This window comes from Acomys russatus, chromosome 23 (genome assembly GCF_903995435.1).
Source record: "Acomys russatus chromosome 23, mAcoRus1.1, whole genome shotgun sequence".
NCBI lineage: Eukaryota > Metazoa > Chordata > Mammalia > Rodentia > Muridae > Acomys > Acomys russatus.
Window position 1 is genome coordinate 27,107,641 of NC_067159.1, and position 22,911 is coordinate 27,130,551.

Here is a 22,911-nt window from a genome sequence, read left to right on the forward strand (position 1 = left end):
CCCTTGACACAACCAAAGCCCATGAGGATGTCCCTGGTCTGGGCTAGCGCATGAGGCCATATTTATATCCATGACACAGGAGAGCCTGCCTCTTTCTGACTAACTCATGCCTCTCCTCAGTTGATGGCTTCTGGTATCTATACAAGCAGAGAAAGACTTATTCCTCCTTGGGGGCCTTGACCCTAAGAATTTGACCATTCTCCAGTGAGTATGTGGACAAACTAAAATGGAATTGTTTCGTTTTATTTTGTTTGGTGGGAAAGTCATGGGGGAGGTGGAACAGACATAGGAAGACTGGGAATTGAGCATGACTGGGGTCCATGATGTGAGATTCCCAAATAACCAAATATTTTTTTAAAAAAGAAAAGATCAATATTAAAATATTAAAAATCTCCTTGACCAACTGAGTAGGATGCTTGTCATAAAAGTATAAGGTCTTGATTTTGAATTCATAAAACCACCATAAACATAGGAGCAATATCTCTGGTCTCCACCTTCAATCTTATTGTTTCTGCCATAAAGCTAGAGGTGGGGACGAGATAGTTCATGGAATCTCACAGGTTAGAAAGCTCTGCTTATGCAGCATGAAAAAGAACACAAGGATTGGTACCACTATCGATGGTACCTGTCTCAGGGTGAAATGCCAGGATTGGTACCCATCATTGTCATCTTATCACCATGCGTATGCCACTGAAGGCATTCTCCACACTCTGGTTGTTAGGATAGCACAGGCGGGCAAGCAGTACCCATATGATTTCTTGAGTGTTCTGAATGGAAAATCTGAGTCCTGAAAGATGAGAACCATAGAAAGATAAGAGTTTTTATTTTGACAAATTAGATTTGTAATGTCTCTAATGGTATATTTTTCCAAAAAAAAAAAAAAATTTACTTGTAGACAATATATTGAATGGTGAGTCATAAACTTCTGGAATAATAGGGTCTTGACAATTTCGACTGAATTACTTTTTGGTTTCTTTATCATGAACACATATTTGAAAAAAAATATACAAAACAGAATATGGGACATCCAAAAGATCTTCCAGGTATTAACCGCAGCCATCATTTGTACTAGTCTACTTCTACCCTGTTAATATTTAATTTGACATTTCAATGGAGATATCCTGAGCTTTCTGGTATATTTAGGGAAGAAGCAAGGAACCCACAGGCAGATGTTTATGTTTCCTTTCATAGAAGCTAATTTTACCTCAGTTATTCCAAAATAGTCCACACAGCTCAGAAACCATGTTAAATCTTCCTTTGCCTTAAAGTCTTTTCTTTTCATAAAAACATAATTACATTATTTATCCCTTCCCTGTCCTCCCTCATATACTCCATATTCCCCCCTCCCCTTCCTCTTTCTCAAATCTATGGCCTCCTTTATTTTACTAACTACTGTTACATACGTATGTGCATATATATGTTCTTAATATATTTTTAAGTATAGGAAGATATGTTACTAATTCATATATATTTTATATACATATATACTCTTAAAATTATTTTATGTGTATTAGTATTTTGGCTGAATACATGTATGTGTGCCATGTGTATTTCTGGTGTCAACTAAAGCCAGAAGAGGATATCAGTTCCCCTGGAATTTGTTTATAATTGGTTTTGGGATACTATAAAGGTGTTAGCAATCAAACCTGGGGCTTCTGGAATAACAGCCAATGTTCTTAACTGTAGAGGCTTCTCTCCACCCACATTTTTTTCTTTACATTTCAGAAGATGTGTTTAACCTGACTTCCACTAAGTTTAAGTGATGAGACTCTACCTGTAAAGTATGTCAAAAAGCTGACTTTAAGCTGGTTGTGGAGGCACATACCTGTAATCCCAGCACTCAGGGAGGCAGAGGCAAGCAAAACACTGTGGGTTCGAGGCCAGCCTAGTATACAAAACTAATCCAGGAAAGCCAAGGCTTCACAGAGAAACCCTGTCTCAAAAACAAATAAGCAGACAAAAAGGTTTACTTTATTTATATGTTGTGAAACCAGTAACTTATACTCTTAATTGTTACAAATAATATACAATGAATACTTATTTATGCTCACACTAGTTAAAGCAGAAGTACACATTTTTATTGATTTTGAATTTGTAGTTTGAAATTATATGTTTATGAATTTGTTATCCATTGTGTACATTCAGCTTATTAGGTGGTATGCTTAGTTTATCTTTCTGTGGATTTTAGTTAATAATTTAAATAATACCCATGACTGGAATGTAGAGGAGAATGGACAAAAATATCTGTCTCTTATGCAGAAGGAAGAAATATGCAAAAGGTAATAGAGTTTACTTTAAATTTCCTCTGAATTTTGCACAATACCATTTTAAAAATAATTCTGTTTGAATTCATGGTTTTTCAATGTTTTGATTGCTAAAATACAAAGCATATTTTATAGAATTTTATATAACTATAAAACGGTCTGATTCTCTCAGGCTTCATCACAATGCTTACAGCTACTTGTTCGACCTCCCTTTTCCTCCTGTATTGACCTCTCTCCTCTCTCAGTTAAAGACTGCCCTCCAAGTTTCCCCCATTACCCCTCATATCACTTATTTCCTGTTAGGCCCTCTCTATTGCTTTCTCCTTCCCACTCTCATGGTTTCTGCTTACTTTCCTGGTTCTTTGCTCTCCTCTAGTTTCCATGCTCACTTCTGAGGATTTTAAACTAAAATCTCAGATGAGATTTTCTTTCATAAGCGTCACCTGTTTCAATGTGTCCACTCTTTGAGAGTGGAGATACTCTAATATATCATTTAAACTAAAAATTCACATGGAATATTTACAGATTTTATGAAAATGTTTTGATAATGTCACTTAAATCACAAAGCAAACATGTTATGAAATGTGTGTGTACTAGTTGTCCAATTTTTAAATTTTATTTATTCAACACTTCCTCCATGGATAGCATTTATGGAAAACAACAGAGTTGCTTTAATGTAGTAAGTTATTTATATTCCAAAAGCCAAAGACAGTGTCTATGGATACACAATTGATGAGTTAAATGAGTTTTCTCCCTGCAAAACAATTTTAAAGCTGAGTAACCCAAATTTATTAGCTGTATCCAGATGGAGTATAAAGTCAATATATTGCTGTTTATGTATCAAGTCAGATAAAATTATTAAGGATGATTTCAGCTGTGGATGGTTAGGATGGGGGACCTTGGTTAAAATTTGAGCCCATAATTCAAATACATTTTAATAGCTACAAAGCTTGAATAACAAATAGTGTAAGTGTGTTATAATAGATTTTTGTTGAATTCTATTTTTTAAAAGTATACAGCTAAATTTAAGTAACAACTCCCTAAAACATTTCAGGATAAACTATTGGAGGGAAGTGTTTTATTCAGATTAATTAGAAAATAAGATACTATTTAATGAAGTAAAAAACATCTAATTAGACTCTGATCTAACTATACACAATGACAGAGATTCTTCTTGGTAGTATGATATAATTCAAAATTAGAAATACGTTTTGGGAGATGAACTGGGAGAAACGGAGGGAGGGGAAACTAGTCAGGCTGTAAAATTAATTAATGTATGAAGACTTTTTTCTAAGATTTATATTTTTATTATGAATACAATGCTTTGCCATCATGCATGCCTGCAGGCCAGAAGAGGACATCAGATCACATTAATGATGGTTGTGAGACATTATGTGCTTGCTGGGAATTGAACTCAGGACCTCTGGAAGAGCAGTCAGTGATCTTAACCTTTGAGCCATTTCTCCAGCCCCCTTTTTGCTTTCTTAATGAGAGAAATTCAAATGTTTTCAACCAAACATAAGATTGTGCATTCTGGTTTTTACCAATGTCATGTGAGCAAAATATAGCCAAGAAATGGAAAAGATATTAATGGCATATACATATATATTTTTAAAATATACCCTTTTAAAGATACCCAGTGTTTTTATGTATTAGCTAGAATGTTTAGGCCCTGTCCAAATCCCTTAAGTAATTTTAAAAGACACTTTAGTTCACAGAACTTAGTATATACAAGGGCACTTTGTCTTCATGTCCTACCTGCCTCTTCAACTAGTATGTATATATCTAGAAATATTAAGACTTGAGACTTAATATTATAAAAATCCAACAAACTGCTACGTCTTCCAAAGCACATACAGACATACTACTCATTAAAGGCAAAAGAAATAATAATTCTTTCTATCTTAACATTATGTCTAAAATCTATGTATCACTTGTGTTTAGCCTAGTGGTAGAACATCTAACTAGCATTTGTTATGTACAGAACTACCTTCAATTTGTTTGTGCCAGCTTCATTTTCTTCCTGTCTCATAAGGAAATAAATTTAGGCCCAAGCAGACATCAGCATATGCTGTACGATATCATGCTGTACAACATGGTTCAGGAAAGTGTTCCAGCGTACTGTGAGTGCAAGTCCTACATACTGAGCAGCACACATGTTTGCCCCAAACTCTGGAGACAGAAGTTTAGTCATCATAGTAATAGTAAATGCACCCTCCTCACACTTGTACAATTGGAAACATTATACATACTTTAAAAGGTTTGTTTCTATGTGGAAAATGTTTCCTTAAAATTGTCTGATACACAAATGTATGATAATTTTCTGAGTCATTGATATTGGAAGACTCAGGTTTTTTTGTGGTGTGATGCTGGTCTGGGTAATCTAAGAAAGCAGAGAAACCATGCTATGGACAGCAACCCAAGAAGCAACATTGCTTCCTGGCATCTGCATCATTTCCTGCCTCCGTGTTCCTACCAGGGTGTTCTTGCCAGGATGTCCCTCAGTGACGAAAGTTTAAGATAAAATAATCATTTCATCCCCAAGTTGCTTTTGCTCAAAGTGTTGTGTCATAGCAGTAGCAACCCCAAGGCAGACGGAGTGAACGCAAGAGTTTTGGAAAGGCGCAGCAAAGTAAAAGCACATGCCACCAATCCTGACAGTTTAATCTAAGTGAGATCTCCAGGTAGAAGGAGAACTGACTTCCTCAGTCATCCTCTTTACATGGGTACTATGGTAATTTCTCCACAACAAACACACACACTTACACACACAAACACACATATACATACACACTGCACTCACACACGTAATACATATACACACACACATACACACGTATACATGTATGCTCACTATACGCATATGCACACCACACACACATACATACGTACACATGCATGCTCTGACACACAGTATTTTCTTTTTCAAGGACTTCAATTAATTCACAATTTATATGTAACAACATGACTTCTGATATTTTTGGAAAATTACAACAGCCCTTTTGGCCTTTTTAAACAAAGGCAATGAATTAAACATGTTATTTTAATGCTTGTTGAAGACAGTAAAAGGCTATTTATGTTGTCAAGTAAAGCTGCAGGAGATGTTTTCACAGTACACATCACAATGCATATGGAATGATATGTAAGCACATTTGAGAACAATAACTTAACATTCAAAAATTCTTTAAATTTCAGGAAAAAAAATAATAGAAATAAAACACATTTCCTCTGTCATCAAAAACCCTTCTTGTTTTTATTTTTTTCTTCTTCTTCTTTCAATTTGGCTTCTATAGGATAATAGGTGATAGAGTGCTTGCCTATGTTTTCTATTTTGAATGAGAACATATAAACTTATGAAGAGGCATTGTTTCTTTATATTGTGTTTTTGTTTGCAGTAATACACTTCTGATAACCCAGGTTTGCATGTGGAGTGAAACTGGATGTGGTTACAATTGGCTCAGACATGCCTGAACAGAAGGCTTTGAAAACATGATAATAGTTGTCTCTGAAATGTGACCAGCCACACTCAACCAGCTGAGTCAAGGAGATGTGACACATTATTTCCATTATTTATATCACTCTTATTTTACATATTTATATCATCGAGAACCTTGAAACTTATATGCTTGTAATTCAAAAATCATTTGCAAAATAATCCAAACATGTATATGGATGTAGTGAAATATCATTGACACATGCATGTCTTTTTTTTTTCCTCAAAATACCTGAGAGAGATTAAATCAGTGGTATATGTCTGTGTGGCCATTATAAATCTAGTTATATTTAGGTTACTTGTCTGTTTTGAAGTAATCTTTCATGAAAATATTGAAAAGTGATATATATTTAAATACCTTGGTTGATAACATAGGATTCCTTGTCACTAAAAGAATATAGCTCAACAAATGATAGCTTAAATAGATAGTAATTTAATTCTGACAAACAAACAGTGCTCTTGCAAGAATAAGGAACTCTTACAAACCAGAACAAAATGCTGATAGCAGTTATTTAGGCTATTTTTACTTCAATTTCACTTATCTCTCTGTCAAATCACCAAATTTCTCCACTTGCTCAGCTTCTCCTTCCCAATACATGTTCTCAAGATTATCCTGATAGATTTTATCCAGCATCTCCCTGAAAAGTTAATTACATTCAAGCAATGCATATAGGAGAATATGATATCTGGAATAGAGCATATGGCAGTTCTGGAAATGTGCTTATCCAAATTGATGCTGCAGCGTTCTGTATACATTCCTAAGTGAACGGTATGAATGTCTGTGGAGATGTTCCTGCTCTTACGAACAACGCAGCATTGCACATTACAGTGATACCATCAAGCATTTCTCAATGTGCTTGGCCCTCACTAATCTGTTTGAAATGCTCGGCTTTCTTTATTTTGAAACGTGTCTACTTGTCTTCAGACTCCTGTGTGTGGTCGTCTTCTTCCATTGGTCTTATGCTCACTCTCATTTTGTTCAATAGTTCAGGTTTATCTGCAATATTAGGCTGTCCCACCAACCTGTCAGTTGATTCTTTAAGTTTTCCTTTACACATTTGTCTTCCATTTAGTGTTCTTATATCATCACTAATGTTATAATTTCAAGTAGTGTTTTGTCCTGAAGATGCCTCCATAGTTGCCTATACTACAGAATTATTTTCTGAACGCTGGATTTACACTCACCTACAAGATATTTTTATTTTTATTTTGATAGATTTCATCTCTTTTAATTTAAAATTCTTAAATATGCACTTTCAATCGCAGATCATCTCACATATACTTGTTGTGAATCATCCCATTTCTATGATCATGCCTTTGCCTCAAAAACAAGGCCATCTTTCCAGATACTTGACTGGACACTTAACTTGCTAATTTCTCTCTTTCTTTGGTTCTTCCTTTCAGTCTCACTTCTAACATCTAGGAAGTCTTCTAGCACCTTTTAAAAATATGGCCAAAATCCTCCTGGTTTTTTCCCATCCCTACCACTCCGACCATATTGCCCTTTCGCTTTCCTAGATAACTGTAAATCGTGTGAGCTTGTCTCTCTGGCTGTGTCCTGGCCACAGTTTAGCTTGCTCTCCCACACAGCAGTACAGTAATCCTGTTAAAGTCTAGCTCATAAATCAGAAAATCCTCTGGTGGATCTCCATTTCATTCCAAGTAAATGTCAAAGACCACAGCAGCTTATCGAAGAAGACAAGGTCAATCTCTGAACAACATCACCCCTGTAGACCTGGCTTCACTCCATAATCGCTGACATTTGGGTCTAGCTCAACCTACTGCTGTTTTTGAGTAGCAAGGAGGATGCTTCCAAACCCTTTCTCTTCAACCTCAAACTGTCCTGCTCAGAGGATCAATATGTCTCTGCAGTTTTTTTCTTTCAGATATTGCACCAAAGGACATTTGGGCTAATGAAGCCCTTTAATCTTCAACATTTAAATAATTTAATATTATTTAAATAGCAACTAATTTCCTCTATTTTAATTTTCTCTGTAGCACTTATCATTATTTAAAACATAGTCTGTTTTTTATATATTTTTCACTCTCTGTCTCATCCCACTAAAATATGAGCCTAGAAATTAACATTTATTTTTGTAATTTATTAGTTGTGAAAATTCTTATATATATATTATTTGTTATCCCAACATTATTTGACTTTGGTAAGTAACAGTTTAACCTCTTTGATACTCACTAATTGGCACATTACACTTTTATACTTCAATTTAGAACTTAACTGATAATTTTTTTTTAATTTTTAAAAGAGAAAAGGTTCTTAAAACAATGTCTTAATGAAAAATAGAAAACATGCATTTAAAAATTTTAAATTGATTGTATTAACATTTTCCATAATATGTAATATATATAGGAAATGGAGACTCTGGAAAGTCCTTTTCACACATCTAATATTTTTAAACCTCAGCTTATTGTCTCCAGTGCTTTAGCCTCTGTAGCATGCTCTTCTCTGTGACCATTTCTGTGCAGTGCAAATATAGGAGAATCACTCTAAAGTTGGCTTTGACATGCTGCTGAAAAAGCTTTGTCAAACAATCGCTTACCCTAAGTCTGACAGCTCCTTACTCTTGAGAACTGTTTTAATTAACAATTTGACTGCAAGACAATTGTGACATGGTAGAAGTGAAAGAAGCACATCATGCCATAATTATTTTCAAAAGTGCTGTGTGGAGAAAAAGGAGTTAAGTGGCTTCTAGGATCACTATGCCTCTGTCCAGTTTCACTAGCTTTTCACATTCTGCCTCTCCTGTGAAGTGTTAGTTATCCCTCTGACTCTAACTTTATAAATCTTCTGCACAGAGAATGTGCTTCATGGTACAAAGGTTTTACTCCTATAACTTCCCAAGGCTTCTTCATTATTTCCAAACAAATGCACTTAAGAAAAGAATGTAAGTGACATTTAATACTTTCATTATTGAATAACAAAATATAATCCTATTCAAGAGAAATGCAGAAGAAGAAAAAGAATATTAATATCAAGCTTAGGGGGGGTGAATTTAAAACTCAACTCACAATTTTAAAACATAGAAAGACATTTAAGTAAAAAGTTCTGGATATAACCAGACACCTGTGAGGATCCAAATATTTAAACAAATGGGATTCAAAGGCAAAAGGAGTGTGAGATCCCTTCATCAGTACATTCATTACTTACCTGAAGATTTTGACAGAAAAGAGTCACAATGATTTCTCCTTGTGGGTGTAAAGTCAGTCAGAATGAAGAGGCATTTTTACTCTTCTGGAATGAATGTTTCTTTCTTGAACATTTTTGTCCCCATTGGTATCCTTAGATAATAAAATTAATATGTAATTCTTTCTATTCCTGTACCTAATTAGATCTTATCAAATGTGGTTGATTGTCTTTGATTAACAATGTCTCAATTTCCTTAATTATGATTACTTATAATAATGACCTAATGCCTTAGATATTGTGTTAGTGACTAACATCCAAAAGTCTTCCAAAGAGAACTGATAAGATGAAAATGGTAATTGTCTCTCAACATGGTGACAAGGTACTTGCCAAAGCACTTTAGGAAAAGAAGAATTCAATATGGCTCATAGTTTGTGGGTATAATTCATCATAGTGAGAAAATCATGGTCAAAGGAGATTGAGATGGGTGATCATCTGACATCCTCAGTCAGGAAGCATAGAAATGACCACTACACTCAGATTCTCCTTTTTATGCAGTCTAGATTCCTAGTCCACAGGCTGTTGCAACCCAAAATTACTAAGTGTGTCTTTCTGTCTCAACTAACCCAGTCTAGGAGGCCCTCGCAGACATGCCCTCACGTCGTGTCCATAATGATTCTAAACTAAATGATTATGAAAATTAATATTAAATACTAACATTCACACAAGAATAGAAGATAAGTAATGGAGAAAAGGATGAAGAAGTATTAGGGGAAAGAGAGGACAAAGAAAGAGTTTCCTCCTTTAGTCATTTGGGTCCCAAGGATTAATCTACGGTTGTTGGTGTTGAAGACAAGAACCTTTCCTAGCTGTGTCATCTGCAGAACTGTTTGTCTTCAACAGTGGCGTTCCTTATTTGTGTCTTTTTTCATTTTTGGTCTAAATTTGTTTTGGATTATGATCCCAGGGGGACCGTCCATATTGCAGTGGAAAGATGAAAGATCACAACACAACTGGAAAAAGAAGCAAAAAGGGCAAACTGGATATGAGGGAAGGGTACAGACTCTCAGAGCCCTCACTTAGTGAAGTATCTTCTGCAATAAGGATGCGCCTCTAAAGTTTCCTAACCCTCCCCAACAGTGCCATCACCTGGGAACCAAGTATTAAAATACACGAACCTATGGGGACAGTTCTAAGTTGAACACTGCTATGACTCTTCTCCATACAAACAATTCCTTTTGTTGAAGCAAGGGAAAAACCTAACAAATACAACATCTCTAAGAAATTGTAATCTTGAATCACTAGCCTTTTACATAGTTATTGTTAATTTATATCCAGACTATTTTGACATTTGGCTAGGAAATAAATTTGAATCTCTCCGGAGGGATATAGCAAGTGAGATAAGAAGTGGAGACAGAGGGCATTAAAACTGTTAGTCTAATAACCAGACTTTGTGTGCTTTATAAATGACAAAATCAGAAGACCTACTTCAGAGACAGTCTTTTTATCTAAGGAGCAGAATCTGAGTTTAATCAAGCCTCTATATCTTACAAGAAATATAAAGGAAAGAGGATCAAGTTAATACAACTTCAGAGAGGCAGTCAATCAAGTGTAGGATGTAACTAATGAAATTGGGCTTGGTTTCCTTATGAAATCAATGACATGAATGAAAGAGGCCAGACTATAAAAGAACTAAAGGATGATTAAGAATTGTAATAATTAAATACAACATGTAGACTTGGTGTTCTACTTTGAACAAGCTATCTCCACACAGAACCCTTAACATAAGAAAATTAGATTATGGACAGTGCATTAGATACTATAAATGGATTATTAATTTTGTTAGATCTGATAATTGCATGTCAGTTATATACTAAGCAAAAATGATTGCAAGAGCAGACTGAAGATTTTTTTAATCCTGAAAGATAGTGGAAAAATTAATAGGAATGTTTTTAGTTGTTGAAGCTGGGGATAAATAAATGAAAGGCTCTCATCCCATATTCCTTTCTATTGCTTATGTTTTGAAAGATCTATGACAAAGTTATTTTTAAATATCCATTTAGTAGGCTGGTGATAAGGCTTGGTGGGTAATAGCACTTTCTGATCTTGCAGAGGACCATAGTCTGGACTCTAGACCACATGTGAGGTGCCTGAAAGCCAGCTGTTACTCCAGTTCCAGGGTGTTCAGCATCTTCTTCCGAGAGCTGCACTGACATACATAGAAAGGCACACACATATACAGAAATAAATAATGAAATAACTTTAAAAATTATTATTTTATGCTGCATAAGACTTTTGTTAAGCTCTTTAACTTTCATTAGGACCAAAATTTTCCTGGACATTCTATGGATTCCCCACTGCCATCATAACTTTTTCTCACTTTTACTATGTGTCCTTCTTTCTCACAGTCAATTTAGTTTGCCAGGAATTTCATTTTTCTACATTTGTCCTGAATTCATGTTTTAGAGTGTATCATGGTAATTTTACAATTAACTGAAAATAATTTATTTCAGTGACTTTAATTAATGTGAGAAATTGATACAAAAGCGGATAATCTCATGATTGAAAACTGTAAACTGCAAAGGTAGAAAGCTGAAGCTCTTCCAACCGGGGACCTTATGCATTCTTTTTTTTTTTTTTTCAAGATAATATCTGATAGACAAATTACTCTAATTACTTGGAGTTTGTAAATTTTTTTCATCATGTTTCCCATTTTTTAAAAGACTGTGCATACCTATATTGAGGGGAAAGATGTGCAGAGCACTTCTTTAGAACACTCCAAGCCTTCAACTATTTATAAAATGGGGTACTTATAGGGCAAAAATGAGTGGGAGAAGGTAAGGAGGTTGAAGAATTTCCTTTGTAATTGGAGATTGGTCATTTCTATGAGTGACAAGAAATAGTGACTGGTGAGGAAAAGAATGTCAGGTATCAGCTGTAGATTTCTTATGCCCAGTCATTATCAGGGGCTCTGCTACGGAGCAGTGGCAGGAATCTGGGACAGTAAGTTACTATAGCTCTGAATCACAGAAGCTGCCAGCAATGTCCAAAATAAGATGGACCTGGCTAACACTCACAAACTTGGTTTCTATTAGAAAAGTGAAAAAGGGGCAACGTTAATGTAACCCATTCCTGCTGGATAAGGTCCATATCGTCCCTGTGGGGGATCGTCAAGCAGCCTCTGTATCAGATATTTTAGAGGAAGAGGATGTTGTGACAAGTAAGACCTTCCTCTATGGACTCCAAGCCTGGTAATATCTGTCTAGCCACCTATCACTCTCCCCTCAGGAGTTGCGATCCATAAAATCATTTAGAAGATGGATGTTGAGTCTGTCTAACGGATTACAGCGTCCTTGGGGGTAGGATAGAGAGATTTAAGGTCTCCATCCTTACTGAATTCCAGGCATTGAAAGCTGATCAAGGGGATTTAAGATAGATAGTATTGGATTGTCACAGGACACGTAGAGTATAGATCAACAACAAATGAGAGTGGATAAAATTAAGACAAGAAATGAGTACATGAGATCTAGAGATGAATAGGATCATTACTGAGATTTTCATACAGTGAACTGGATTTTACTATGAATATCCATAGGCTTAGTGTTAAAGTTGCACCCCAATGTGGTGGTTGTTTTGGGTGTAGTCTTAGTCTGATTTTTAAACCATGAAAAGCAACAGAGACATGGGAAGAATTATCAGAAATTCACAAACAGCACTATGCTTATGGTTAGGAAAAGCACAAAAGTCCTTGAGTTTCATTATAGCAGAGATACCAATGACTACTCCACTTGATTTGTCAACAGCCCCCCAAAAACACCTGCAAACACTGGCCTATCCATTGTTTGTTCCATACTATCATCAACTATATCAACTTTCAGTATTCCTTTTCGCTGCTTGTTCACCACCACATAAAATTAGGGACTTTCCTTTGATTGTCAATGCTAATTTGGGATCTGGGCCTAGGTTCACTGGGCACCTCCAGCCTTCCTGTCACACACTTCTCTCTCTAGGGGAGGAGAAGCTAAAGTCCTTTATTGACCATGGTTTCAATTGGAAGAATGAAGGAATATTTTTCGCTTTGTTGATCTTCTATTTTGTTGAATGGACGTTGACTAGTTTTCAACTGATGGGGTCTTCACAGCCTGCCAGAAGAGGTCTCACTAGAACTGTGCTCCATGGTCTCCATGAAACTAATTGACCTTGGAGGGCACTGGGAAATTTTGCTCCTTTTAATTCCCCTGTCCATCCCAGCATAGGCCATCAAGATTACTTACTGACACTAAGAAGGTCAGTTTCCCCAGTCTCCTATTTTTAACTACTGTGTAATAGTTTTTTCAGGAATCAATCGAACACTTATAAGCAAATAATTTACATGATTGAACTTTTGTGTAAGAAGTTTTAATATTATATAATCATATCATAACTTCATAATTTTCATCTTCTACATCTCTCATATAACTGATTCATTACCTACATGACTTTCTTAAACTTTCCAATTTTCTTACAGGTGTGGTAAAATATCTAGCCATGTTAGGACAAAATCTTATTGAGGTGAAATTCCATATTAAAAATAGCTTTATGCTTATATTTTTTAATATTTTGTTCTCTTTAATTGTTTGCTTTTATTTTATTATGATTCATAGTACCATTTAGAAAAAATATTATTAAAATAAAGTTGAATCCAAACTACTTACATGGCACAATGTAAAAAAGTTAACATTATTTGCATACACATCATTATACGATGAGGCTATTTAATACCTGGAAGGTCAGTTACACATGTCTGGTTATAATTGTCAACTACTATGTAATGTTTAGATAGAGCTTTGGCATAATCAAACATTTTGAAATCAAGCTTGATGAGACAAATATTGTTTATTTCTTTTTTTATGTTCAATTCTTGTCTTACCAGAGGACACTGCAGGTAGAGGCATGGTACGCTTGTCACTGGGATATTTCGGAGGCAAGTTCTGGCCAGGATCCCAGGAGGAGAAGAGTGATGCTCAAATGTTAGGCCAGCCAAGGAGAAAAAGGAGGACAAAGCAGATAGATTTTCAAAGGATTAGCAAAAAAGCTCCGGGAGGAGAGATGGGTGTGCTTTAAGCAGCACTGTCTGTCCCAGTAGGAGAAGCAGTCAGAGCTCAGAGACAGACAGACAGGCAGGCAGACAGACAAAGCCTGAGGCTGCTTCTCTGATTAGAGCAGAGAACTAGATTAGGTAAGTGAAGTACATCAGCAGTTAGTACCAGCCAGTTGGAATAAAGAGGCTTTTCTGGAGAAGTAAATTTTAGGCAGAGAAGACCATTTTGTGGTTAAAGAAAGAATGTGAACAGGGCAAATCTAGGAGGCTGTCAAGGAGGAATTTTATGCAGATGGAGAACCTAAAAGGCAGAGCAGAGCACAAAGAGAGCAGGTCAGAAGCTGAGAAAGATAAAGCCTTGACTTCAGGAAACAGCTCAGTTTGCATTGCATTAAAGCAAGGCCACTAAGTTTAAAGTCCTTATGATGGAATTCATGGGAGCGTCCTTCTGGATCACCAAGTGAAAAGTCATTAACAATGAAAGACATCAGGACCAGCAACTCAAACAGTGTGGGACTTTATTGGTAGCAATAAACAGTGGAGGAGGATCTCTATAACAGTCATAATCTCTCTACATTTATTACTGATATAAAAACAATACTGAGTTACACAATATATACACACTCTAAACTATATAATAATTTTTAAAATACAGTAATTTACTTGGTAAAATTTTTATTGTCTATGTGGCCAGAACAATATCCTCACAATGTCTGCTTTACCAACATTCCTTACGCAACGCCAGAGTCCAGATACCTGTCAGATTAGGGGACTAGCTGTGCATAGAAAGAAGTGAGACAGCTGTACTTTAGGATTAGGAAACTAGCTGTGTTTGGAGGTTGGGGAATTAGACTTCACTATAGTTAATGTAGGAAATTAAACAATATGGCTGGACACTTCGTTATCAAATAGCAACCAAAAAATTGGACCCACAGAGATACCCATAGGCCAATCTGATCCAGGAAAATCCTTGTGGATATTTCCTCTTTTCAGATATGACTAGGTTATGTCAAAATGGCAAAACTATGACAACAGTCGATTCCTTGTCAATGGCGACACACAAACACATCACTTTACACCATAACTATTTCTTGTCCTCAAGATCTTGTTAATTATCATAAGATAAAGTACAGTGCCACTTTAAAGTACCACAGGCTTTTAAAACATTTCTCAATGATTTAAAATTCTAATTTTTCTTTAAAAAGTCTACAGTCTCTTATCTGTGGGCCCCTGTAAAATAAAAAATACCTTGTATATATTCTCCTTCTACTAAAGAGGAAGCAGAGCACAGTTATAATTCTATCAAAGAAAACTTAAGTCCAACAATGTACCTAAAATACTGAAGCTTACTTACCTCTATGAGCACTCATGATCTTCTGGGATCCAAAGGGCCTTGACAGGATCACTTCTCCAGCTCTGCCACCTGCAAAACCCATAGTTTATCTCCCAGTCTCGGGCCAGCTCCACCGTACACTTGAGACTCTCCTTAGTGGTTATTCCAGCCAGATTTTCACTTTGCTGCATCCCCACTACAACTGAGGCTGCACTTGGCATCAGTGGCTTTGTGCTAGTTAATTTTTATCAGCTTGACAAAACATAGGATCACCCGAGGACCGAAGAATCATCTTAACCGAAGGATAGCCCTGACGGCTAAGTGATGTTAAGTGTGCTCAGCCACTGAATTATGCCATCCCCAAGCAGGTTGACCTCAGAGTGATTTAGCTATTGAGCAGCCCTCCTCCATAGACCCCACTTCTGTTCCTGCCTCCAGGTACCTGCCTTGGATTAACTTGCTGATGAACTGACACTGGAATAGTTTCCTATTACAGTGATGAAATATCGACCGAAAGCAACTTAAGAATGAAAGGGCTTATTTCGCCTTCCAAGATACAGTCCATCCTCGAGGAAATCAGGGCAGGAATTTGGACTGGGAACTTGGAGGCAAGAACCAGGAGACAGGAAATGAAGCAGAGACCATGAAGGAATGCAATTCACTGATGTTGTCCTGGTCTCAGTTCAGAAATCCTTATACAGCCCAGGTGATCTTTCCAGAGGATCATCATCCATTCTCAGGACTACACCATGCTACATTAATTAGCAATAAATAAAAAATGCATCAAAGGCACAGAACTCAGCCAATTTGTTGACCATAGTGTCTCATTTGACATTCCCTCTTCCCAAATGAGTTTTTGTTTGTGTCAAGTTGACAAAAACTAACCAGTACAAAAACCAATAATGTAAACCACATGGGTGATTATATTTCTTTAAATGAAAAACAATTTCATCACTCGTTTTATTCAGTTAAATGTAATTAATAAATTTCTTTATGATTCATTAAACCAAAGATAATATGTAATACACTTACTGGAAGGCTTAATTGGTTTGTTCCATTAATCCTGAATCATGTCTTATAGGTGAATCGATCAGGTATTTATCTTCTAGAATGATTATACTGATTTGTGTCTAACACCTGTCCCATGTGAATTCCTCTCAGGATATCAACTAACCTTTTAGCAATTTTCAGACAGAGCAAAATATCTCCCTGGAGGGGGGAACCTGGTGTCACTCAGAGGAAGGACATCAGGCTACCAAGAAGAGACTTGATACCCTATGAGCATATACAGGGGGAGGAAGTCCCCCTCATGAACAGTCATAGGGGAGGGGAATAAGGGGAAAATGGGAGGGAGAGAAGAATGGAAGGATACAAGGGATGGGATAACCATTGAGATGTAACAAGAATAAATTAATAATTAAAAAAATTAAAGAAAATCTCTCTGGAAATTTAGGTGAATAATCGAGGATTTATCTATATTAGCCTATAATTTTTAGAAAATTTTAATATTAGACATATATTGTAAATAATCATAAATTCATCTATATGTGACTGCCTATCTTATTTGTATTTGTTTTGTATTTCAAAAGAAATTTTCACATTCATGAATAATATAACATGAAATCCATCAGGGAAAGAAACTGAGTCATAAAAGAAGTAACATTTTTGCATTAAACTATGAAGTACTAAAATTTTTTAGTTAATACTTGTTAGGAAGAAACAGATGTCATTAAGAATTACATCATAGTTCCCAAAGTAAAATTAAGATTTTACTGGACTTGTCAGTAAATTGTAGTTTGTGTTCTTTCAAAGCTTTCAATTAAGAAATAAGGAAATAATTTCAATAACATTAACAGAGAATTTTCTACTAAAATTCTATTTTAATAGTATATTCACAACCTGCCAAATGAAGTAATTATGAAATTATTAGTATTAATAGGAAGGTAGAAAAAGAGAGACAGAAGGAGAGATCAGACCTTTGCTTCCCTAAAAACTTGAGGTGATAATCAAAATTAAATTGCTTGAATGGCAAAACCTCTGCCTTGAAAAGTGAACCTAAATGGCAGTTAGATAAAAGGATAAAGAACAAATCCTTTTAGCAAATACATTAACATGACTTGCTACTAACATTTCCTGTGTCTGTGTTCAGACATAAACTCCTTCCTCCAATTATCTTTCTTTTATATATTTTAAACTGGAAGATAAAACACATTTTTTTGTCTAGTAAACATAGTGTCATGAAACATGTATGCATTGTGGAATAGATAATCCAGGTAACAACAATAACATCCATCCTTCTTAGAATTTTCCGGAATCCAGTGGCTGCCACAACTTTAGTCTTCATTTTGCCGAATAAAACTACAGAAATGCACTCCTTTCTCCTCTCTATGACTATACATTTTTTGACCTACATCACCCGATATCCTCCAAGCAATAACTGTTCCTAGACTCTAGTAAATGCCGACATAAGCTCTACTGACATCTGATATATTTCAGATATATCACTTAAGTGAGATCATGTAATTCCTGTCTTTTCGTGCCTGGATATTTGACTTACTATAATGATCAGTAGTTCCATAAGTCCTGTTAAAATGATTAAGGGTTTTTTTAATGGCTGAATAATGTTCTGTTGTGTATTTATATCACATTTCTTATTCATTCGTCACTACGTACGTATTTTGTAGGTGACATTTCTTTTTTATTTAATCTTATTTTTTCCTTTTAATTTATTGTTCCCTCATACAATACATTCCAAATACAGATTTCTTTCCCTCCTTCCCTCCCAGTCCCTCCCTCTTCCACAGGTGCACTGTTCCTTATCAGTTGTGCCACTGATCAGAATATGCCACTAAGATTCACTGAAGGATACCATTACAGAAAGATCATGTGTTCAAGACCAGCCTGGGCTTTACACGTCAATAACATTTCTTAACCATTACCGGATAATGTGTAGTGCTGGATAATAACAGGAGCGCACATGCCTCCTTGACGTGCTGGCTGACATCATGTGTTCAATGTGAGATTGCTGGGTTAAATTGCACCTCTGTTTTAAGTAGCATACGTGCTAGTCACCATCGCATTAGGCATCTACGTGTCTCCAGAGCTTACCAGGCTTTTCTTTTCTTGATAGTCTCTCAAACACTTGTTTCCTTTTTGCCTTTAACAGCATCATTTTGTGGCTTCTCATGTATCCGTATGTGAAGTACATGTATGTTTGTGTTACTGGCCCATGTGGGTGTGTATGTACATGTTTTTGAATGCCCAAAATTGACCCTGGAGATTTTCCACCTTATTCTATTTTCTTCTTCACTGTGTGAGTACCACAAGAAGTCTACCTTTTTTTTTTCTAACGTACATAAATGAAAACCTTGATCAAAGACCATTATATATATAAAGACTATTCTAGGAATATTGAACATGGGTCTGCTTATGTTTGTAAGCATGCAGCTGCCATTCGTATCTTAACAACAAGCACATATCTACTCTGACTTGTTGCCTTCTTTCCTGATTCTGAGATTGTGTGACACAGATGAAAATGTATTAAAAATGGTACATTTTCCATTGGTTTGTACAAAGTGAGAATTACTTTATATAAATACAGTGCTTCCTATTACCTGGAAGTTAATAAAAAATTTAATGAGTTAACGCAGAAGCAGAAAGAGTGAAATGGTATATACCCACTTATATCTGGACACTAGCCCAAGGGGCATGTCCTACGAAAGTCTTCACTTACCAGGAAAGTGGGACAGAGAGGAAGACTTCGTATTGGGACTCTAGGTGAGAGAAGCAAGGGATAATGGGGGAATAGAAGGATCCAGAGGGTCCTAGAAACTTAAAAGAAGAACATTATGGTGGGCAGATCTGGGCCCAGGGGTCAGTCCTGCTCAAACTGTGGCACCAGCCAAGGACAATACGTGCAGTAAACTTCAGACTCCTACCCAGATCTAGCCAATGGACAGGACATTCTCCACAGTTGAGTGGAGAGTGGGGACTAACTTTCACATGAACTCTGGTGCCCAATATTTGACCATGTCCCCTGTATGGGGAGGCCTGGTGGCACTCAGAGGAAGGATAGCAGGCTACCAAGAAGAGACTTGATACCCTATGAGCATATAGAGAAGATGGAGGTCCCCCTCAGTCACAGTCATAGGGGAGCAGAGTAGGGAAAATGGGAGGGAGAGAGAAATGGGAGGATACAAGAGATGTATCCTCTCAACAATTGAGATGTAATATGAATAAAGTAATAAAATATATTTAAAAAGAAAAAAGAATTTGAGTGAGGAAATTGAATGAGAGTAGAGATTACTTTCTCATTTTGTCATTAGAATGTTATCCCATGTCCCTTTTAAAAGAGGTAAAACCCACTGAATCCTAGAATACCAAAATCACTTGACAGTCACCTTTGCTCCAAATTGTATTTACACATCCCTCCTGTAGTATTCAAAAGACCAATACATGTTTTTAACTCCTCAGTTTTAGGCTTTGGTGCCTACTAACTTCCTTCGATTGCAGCTTCCAGATCATAAATCTCATTATTCATAACCCCCTCTGACCCTTCAAAGACCTTGTAGAATTGTATTATATCTTCGTTCATGCATCAGTAGAAACTTCCCGTTTCCTGTGTAGCATCAGGCCTCTGTATTTACAGTAGAAGTATCTATTACTCTTAGCTTATCTGGAAGGAGTTATTCAATACTCCTTAAACTCATTCATATTGCTTCCAAACAATAGATTTTCACTCTTTGGTATTGTTATTTCCTGTGGTACTCATTGATTACATTCACCAAGAACTTAAACAAACAAGGATTATGAATTTCTCATCATGATAAATAATGGACTTATTATGGCATTTCTATATCCCTAGTATTTGGAAAATTTATGTGCTGGCTGAAACTTACTTAACACTTTGATTTCAAATTTTCTCACCTTATCTGTTTATGATGCTCCATGCCTTGAAGTCCAGCTCTTGTGAGGCAGAAGGCAGATCTCTGTGAGGTTGAAGCCAGCCTGGTCTACATAGTGAGTTCTAGTTCAGCCAATTCTACATAGTGAGACTCTGCCCCCCCCCCAAAAACAAACAAACAAAAATTTCCTTACTTCCTAACTTTGTTTGTATTTCTGTGTTGTTTTGCAAAATATGCCTATGAATAAATTCATAAACTTTGGTACTTATGGAGTTAATTTTCATTTTTATATTAATATTTTTTAGCTTATCTCAAAAATTTGTCCTTTAAGCTTTTTATATTCTTCTTGTTTCTTTTTAACTCATTAAGATTACCAATGCCTAGTTTATTTTGTGGGCTGCATTCTCCTGGTGTCCTTCACCCCTCTGGCTACTACAATCCTTCCTCTGCCCCTTCAGCTGGTTTCCCGGAACTCTGCCTAATATTTGGCTGTGGATCTCTAGGCCTCTTCCCATCAGCTTCTGGGAGAAATCTTTCTGATAACAATATGGATGGGCACCAATTTATTAGAATAGCACGATACCTTTAGCAGAATATCATTAGTATCATGAGGAATAATTTCATTGACTTTTCTTTTTTTGACAGTTGAGGTGGATCTACCTCTGGGCTACCCAGCCTTTGGTTCCTGGACGTTCAGGCAGTGTCAAGCAGGAGTTGCCTCTCATGGCACAAGCCTCAAGTTAGGCCAGACATTGATTAGCCACTCACTCCCACAAGCTCTGTGCCACTATTCTCCAGGACATCTTTGTCGGCTGGACAAATTGTAAGATGGAGGTTTTGTAGCTGAGTTGGTGTCCCATTCTCACCACTGGAAGCCCATAGGGGCTCACTGAGACTGAAGGGACAATTACAGAGTCTGCATGGATCTGCGTTAGGTCCTCTGCATATATCTTATGGTTGTGTAGCTTGATGTTCTTGTGGGACTCTTAACAGTGGAAGAGGGGGTGCCTGTGATTCTTTTGCCTGTTTTGGGGTTCCTTTTCTCATACTGTGTTGCCTGCCTTGAAATGAGGATTTGTGCCTAGTCTTATTATTACTTGTTATGCTGTATTTGGTTGATAACCCTGGGAGGCCTACTGTTTTCTAAAGGGAAACCAAAGAGGATTGAAAATAAGGGGAGAGGTCAGGTGGGGGAGTACTGGGAAGAGAGGAGAGATGGGAAACTGCAATTGAAAGAGAAGAATAAATATAATGAAATAAAAAGATTGTCAATGTCATTATCATGAATCTTTTTTAATAATTTTGCCATCTTACGATATGTTCATACTCCTCATAATTTCAAGTATCAAGGCATATAACTTATTTTATTCAGGTGCCCATAATCTCCCAAAAATTGAACCACCATTTTTATGACTTTTATGTCATGCTAACAATGACTATGCTAGTTGTCTTTAAAGACTCTGTGTGTTGCTGTGACAATCTTCTTTCTCATACCCAAATCCCATGTTTTCTTATCCATAGACAGTCTTCCAGTTATCTGTCCATCATTTAATGCTGCACTCAGGGTGAATGTTAATTTTTACATTCCTTGACACTGTCCTCCCTCATTTCTTCCATGCTCATAAGCCACATGGTATTTCTGTTCTCAGGGGAGAAGCACACACATCCTTTTATGAGCTTAGCCTTCTCATGCCTTGGATTGCATACCTACCTATTCTTCAATCATCAGCTGTCTCCTACCCAGTTCTATGTGCCTGTATTAAATAACTACTCCTAAAAGAGAACATGTGATCATATCATAGAGTTTTTTTTTATAATAAATGACTCATAAAACTCAGAGGTCACACATCTATACAAATCTATCAAGGTATAGGCATGTTCTTTATATTAAGCCCTTTACAATAACAAGAAAAATTAGCTGTTTGTGACATGTGCTCTTTGTGACACAACTTTCATTCATTCCTGCGGAAACCATTTGGTGTAACTCAAACTCTCCAGTGAATTTGTTCCTGAAATACTCGAGAGAACATTGCATATTGACAGCAGAACTGATCTTTTCTTTACCAGTGTGAACATTTAGTGCTATTAGTCATAAATCTCAGGTTATATTATTCTTTTCTATATCCTGAAATACAATATGAGTTCATTATGTTTTTATCCAACTTTCTTATCTTTCAGCATTTAATTTTGGTTGATTCACACAATCTCTAATTTTTTACACAGTAGCAAGTCCATTCATTTGCTCAGGGCATTTACATATCATTCAGTTTGTAAAACAATGGGAATAAAAACGCAAACAACATAGAATCTAATCTCACAAAAACTAAGCCAGAACAGAATACGTTGTTATGGGAAAATGAAGCAATATAATGGTAACAATGGCTATTAGAGGCAAGAAAACAAAGTTGATATTTGGTAAGAATGTATAAAGGCAAACCTTAGTAAACTACACTAATAGTCTAGTGCACTGAAGGTCTCTGCCTATTATATCCCCTCCTAAGCCCTAGGTTGTCCTTTTTGCTTACTCATACTGACATCTGGTATGCCAAATGTCAATGCAGAAAAGCCTTGGTGATCAATGAAACCACATACTATTTTTAAATCATGGCAAGCAATATGAGATGTTGATTTTGTGAGATCAATGTGAGCTCATAACTAGGAAGGTAATATTTTTAGGAGTGATCCAATAGCAAGA